Source organism: Propithecus coquereli, unplaced genomic scaffold (genome assembly GCF_000956105.1).
Source record: "Propithecus coquereli isolate 6110/MARCELLA unplaced genomic scaffold, Pcoq_1.0 Scaffold57, whole genome shotgun sequence".
Taxonomy (NCBI): domain Eukaryota; kingdom Metazoa; phylum Chordata; class Mammalia; order Primates; family Indriidae; genus Propithecus; species Propithecus coquereli.
In genome coordinates, this window is record NW_012151618.1 from 2,492,998 (window position 1) to 2,498,977 (window position 5,980).

The following is a 5,980-nucleotide window of genomic DNA, read 5'->3' on the forward strand; positions in this document are numbered from 1 at the left end:
CAATAGGATTTTCCAATATCCTAATAATGTTGGAGTCTAATTCTGCATGATTTCAGAGGCTAGGATTTTTCTGACTCATTTTGGCCATTGCCTTTCTATAAATGTCATTTTATGAATTGCTTTCCATGGTTCATGTAATTTTAACTCCTTTATCAATTTTAACATTAACTGTTTCATTTGCATTTTCAGTTTGTTAATTTCCTGGTTTTGTATTTGCTTTTATTTTTTTAATTGATTGACTTATCCCAGGATATTAAATAGATCCTTTTAAAAGACAGCTGGAAACTTCTTAGTCCTTTATAATGCATAAATAGGTTATATGGATACCCCCACCTTGAAAATTTGATGATCTCATAAAAGATTTGCCCATTTCTATTGTCTTTATTTGCATCTCTTGATGTGCGAAGGCAATCTTCTGTTGTTTCAGTTCTGTATCACAATATGATCCTTCCTAAGACATTTTAAGTGACAATTAAAAACTCAAACTTAATTTAAAATTTAGCAATAAGCAGTGTTACTAATGCAAATAATTTCAACTTAGGTGAAAACTGAATGAAGAGATGCCTTCTATACATGGCTAAGTTCAACGCATAGGCAATGACAACCACTCTTTGGATGACTGCCAACTATCTTCTAACTTAGATTCATGCATTAATTCAACAAATATCAGTTTACAGCCTAATACTGATGGGCATTGACCTTAGCACTGAGAATATAGTATGAAAAAAATAGATAAAATCTCCACTGTCATTGAGCTTCTGTTCTTCAATTATAAGAGGCACCCAGATTTCAGAAATGATAAAATATGGAGAAATATGTATACTATGTACCTCAGAAGAGAGGAAAAAAATGATGGAATTTAAGATCCTTTCAGAGTTTCTAATTCAACTGTTTCTAATGCATTTAATTTTATTAAACCTTTTCCTAAAAAGGATATTTTTGTATTCACATAATGCTCCTTGAAATGATGTTTCTTTCATTATATAGTTTCTAAAGCAAGGCAATACCGTAGTTTTATAAAACAAATGACATAAAATCCAGACCTTCTTTTCTTCCTCCTTTTTTTCCCTTCATCTATAAAAAAAATTAACAGAGTATTTCCATAGGATATATTCTATTTATTTTCTCTGTACTCACACATGGAGAAGCATACGTGGGTGTGGGGCAGGAGTACATAGGTATTCAGGATAATGGCAGCAGGTAGGATTAAAACAAATCGCATACCCAGCCCTCATTAAAGCGAGGAAATCTTCCACAAAACACTGTCCTAGAATGCATTTAAACAGGCTGCTAAAAATTAAACACAATACATACACATACATATATATTTAAAATGTATATGGACATATATGTATGTATAATTTATATATCATATGTTTTGATACATGTATATTTCAAAAAGTAACATAGGGATATTAGTAGCAGGTTTTTTTAATGTGAGTACTAACATAGCCTAGGTTCCAAATGCAACAGGGGAATCACTACTAATTATATTTGAAAACTGCCAAGTGAGCGTGTACTTTCATGTGTAAATGTGGATTTGATCTTTGATGTTCATGGAAAGTGATTCATGGCCGGTTTCTACAATATGCCAAGGAGATATTTTATATCTGGGCGCTGACACTTTATGTATTAGGCTATAATCAATACTATTTGCTACATGCTCTGTCACTAAAATAAAACCATGATTGTTCTGCAAATAAAGGTTTAATTACTAATACAAACATCCCTGTTTTGAAATGTAGTAACCCTGTAAGTCCCTTAACAACTTTATTACCAGGTATAAAAATTAACTGAGGGTTTAAAAGTCTTAAAATGTTGATATCTGAAAGGTATAACCTGAGCCTGTGTATTGGATTTTTTATGCAAATAGGTCATATATCGTAGAAGGGAGATTGAACTCAGTTTTCTTATCTGTAAAACGGAAATAATAGTTCCTAGCTCACAAAGTCATTGGCAAAAATAAATTAGATAATGTGTGTAAACTACGTAGAATTTTTGGACTGCTACTAAAGTTGGAAAATGGTAAAATAATTTGAAGTTGAGTATTGTCACCCATAATCGGATAAGTGATAATCTTTCAATTTTAACAGCTGCTGTTAATGTCCATAACATAAAGAGATATTTAATTGCTAATCTTAAACTTATGGAATCACTTAGCTCATTTCACTATTGTTTGGCTAGAAGTGACAGCCAAAAATTCTGCGGGATTGAAAGAAGACGTCGCTGGAACTCACTTAGACACTGGTCTCCCTGCTTTAGCCTCTTTGGTCTTTGATCCATCTACCATACTGAGAAATACCTAAATTATAAATCTGAAAACTTCCTGGTACCTACAATACGACATACAAAACCATTCACAAACTGACCCACCCCAACTTTAAGCCTGCTCCACCCCCTCACCCATGAGATTGTACTTTAATTACACCCTTAAAATAGCCCTTATGACATTGTATTATAGTTAATCAGGTGACTAACCCGCATCTGGACTGTGCATAAAGGGCTGTACCGCAAAGTATAAGTGTTTGGCTGGGGGCGAGTCAATCAGTGTATGCCTTTCCACATCTTCCAAGATAATCAAACTTGAAAGGAGTTTCAGCTGTTAGCATCTTTCACAGACCCCTGGGGTTATTGGTTAAGATGAACATTTTGAAATTAAATTTTAAAGATGTACAGAAAAGAGAAGTAAAGTATAGTGTCTCTGGCTCCTCCAAAGCTCTCCATAACCAGGTATGCCTAGGGCAGCCACTCCCACTGTACCAAGCAAAGGACACACCTTATTGTACTCCTCATGTCTTATTCCTTTTTGTACACATGGTAACTTCTACAGTGCCCATTACTTATTAGGGGACATTGAGATACCTGTTAAAGAATTCCTTACCTTCCCCCTTCCTCCCCTACCCCTACGAACACACATACATACAGAATTTTTCAAGCTAAAGCTACCTCTCTGTGATGTTGGCCAAGTAAAAAATTCAGATTCCTCTAGGAACCTGGTGAAAATTGACTAAAGAAGGCTTGGTGGGTACTGAGAGGACGTGGAGAGCACATACTCCAAAAAAGTTATCAAAACTACTGCTGCTCAGCTCCAGTCTACTGTTGGTGCATGAAAATGGCAATTCAGCATATCCTCTCTTCCTGTTTTTCATGAGAAGTCAGAAATCCAGAATACTTTGTGAAATATTCTTCTTTTTAAATGTTGGCAATTAAGGGTTTTTTTTTTTTTTTTTTAAGTTTTTGTTTTCTGTAAAGTACTGTGCAAGTCAAACAGAATATAACTATAGGGAAGCAGTTTGAACCTTCGCCATAGAGCTCCAAGGCTTGGCAGCGTTTAGAAATCATGACTGTACGTTGAACTTGAAAAGATCTGTTGCTGCTTCCAAAAGACTAGGATGCTATTTGGAAGCACTCAGGCTGTTCGTGGTGTGCTTTCCTTCCTTATGAAAGAAGTTTGGTCAGTGCCTGCCTTATAAAATTATGGCTTTCTTTTTAATCAGCAAGAAAGAATTTCTGCACTGTAAAAACTTATTAAGGGAATTTGATTGCAAATTGAATGTGGTCCAGCACCTCTCCAAAGCTCATTTAAGATATTTGATATTTGAGAGAAAAAGCCTAAATGGGCATGTTAACTGTCCATTTACCTACACTGTTCCAAATTCTATCCCTGCAGTTTCAGATCATCAGAAAATAATGGCTTGGACCACATTATCTTAGAAAATCAAAGACATGGCTTCTGAGCTACGACTCAATACCATGTCCTTTGATCTTACAGAGGGCTAATATAAAAAATTATCATGTGTAAGAGCATATTTTGTACCTTTTAGAAGACTGGCTGGAGGTGCATTCTACTGTGTGACTTAGCACTGCTTTATATTGGAACTCATGTGATACATTCCAGGAAAAATAGTTCCAGGAAAGAATGTTTATCCTCGCAGATGCATCTATAGATGATGCCTTAATGGGAAACAATTTCTTTTCTTAGTTGTCAGACCAAATTTTTTAAAAAATGACATCAAGTGAGAAAAAGAATCTCAGGTTTATTTCAGAGTTTTTGAAGTCCTTACTGATCCTCCCCCGTTATTTGTTTACTAAGGTTAACACTGGCTTTAGCTTTTGGGTAACTGGGAATAATCCAGTTGTAATAGTTTGTTTTTATTCTAGTGATATGATGCTGAGTGATCACCATTTTTTAATTTATTAAATTTTCTATAATATTGTTTTGTGTTTTTATATTTATAAAGACCATTTTCAGAAAATAAAGAGAATCCTGTCAATATTATAGATTTTGGTGGGCATTTGCTCTCAAAGTATCTTCCTCATTGCTTATAACAGGACTTAAAATTTTAACTTTAGAAGTACATTATTCATACTTTAAATGCATATTGCAATTGTAAAATTCCCTGTCATCTACCTGTTTATTTCACAAATGTTTATCCAGTATCTGCTGGGTACCTGGCATAGACCTAGGCACAGGAGACATAGTGGTGAGTAAGTTAGACATATTCCCTTCCCTTCAAGAGCTCACAATCTCATGGGAGCAGACGTGGCAAGCCATGCCTATGAAATTGTTGTAAGAGATACAAGGCTGGCAGGAGGATGACTTCCACAGCTGAACTGCTGGACTGTGGCGAGCACCCCTGAGGAGGAAGGCCTGCTGCTGCGGCAGGCTGTGGTTCCTGACCGCTGTCCTTTGGAGTAGACAGGCACTGGGGGTGGACACGGTCTGAATGTTTCGTTGAGCCCAAGAGGAACCCCTGATGGGCACTGCATCACTGAAGGGTTTTAAGTAGCTGAGTTAATGTGAACAGATTTGTTTTCACAGGATCTCTTTAGCTGTTGAAGGCCATTGCCTTTAGCACAGGTTACTCACATGATACATTAACCAGAATTAGTAATAGCCTTGCTGGAAAAAGATAGAAATCTACAAAGAAGAGAAAAAAAGAAAAGCATCCTTCTTTTAAGTTTTACCTAAACCTGGAGGCTCTAAGCTCATCACGTGGGACTTAAAGGAATGCGAACCACTTTCCATATCTTTGGAAATGGAAATGGCAGATTACGTGGTTCATCCACCTTATAATAGAGCAAACATTAAACTGGGAAGTAAGAACCACCAGAGGGACAGGGAGAAAGACTAAATGAGGACCACCAAGCCATTTTTTAAAAATCAGAAAACATTGAAATGGGTCAGGTGTGAATACTGTCTCACCCCCTTAGCTAGCTGTGTGACCTTAAGCAAGTCACCAGTTCTCTCTGAGCCTCAGGTTCCTGGACACAAAAAACAAAGGGCTTAGAATCAATGACCTCCAAATGAGCCTGACTCAAAGATCTGAGTCCTACACTAAGCTCTAACATCCCTCCCTCACTACCCCAAAGATGCTCAAACTCAAGGAAATATTAAATGCCTGTAACAGAAAAATCCAGGGTTGGGGGCGAACAGCTGGAGTCAGTCTTTAGTACAAGGTGGAACTGAGGACTCCATTATTTCTCTACATCCAAACTTCACTCTGTGTAACATGATAATCACATCTAACTGAAACTTTATCATGTGTTTTAAACCCCTTGAGTAGCTGGTGCTACGATAGGCTGTGATAGACCAATCTCATTTGAAATCACCCAAGATAGCTGCCCACACGTCTAGAGTTCGTCCTGCAACATCTACCCACCATAAACTCTCAGCGACTGCCGCTGATTGACAGAACAGAGATAATTAATAATTGAGCACTCCTGTGCTCTTCAACCATCTTGAAATAAGACATAAATATTCAGTATAATTTAAGCCTAAAATCTAAAACAAAATAATGCAAAGTGAAAATAATAGTTTCATTTAAAAAAGGATGTCTCCAAGAAGTTTAGGCATTTTCGTAGCTTGAGAGGACACTAAAATGTATTAACATATGGTTATATGACATCAAGAATGAAGGAGAAAAATCTCTGTTTTTACAAAAACTTTTAAGTAGAAAATTTTAGTGAAAAGAATTGC

General features: G+C 36.3%; 1 protein-coding gene across 1 annotated transcript in view; it reads right to left on the reverse strand.

The window, feature by feature from the left end:
- Nucleotides 1–5,980, reverse strand: part of WDR72 (WD repeat domain 72) — a 266,498-nt gene that overhangs the window by 72,129 nt on the left and 188,389 nt on the right. The window lies entirely within an intron of this gene.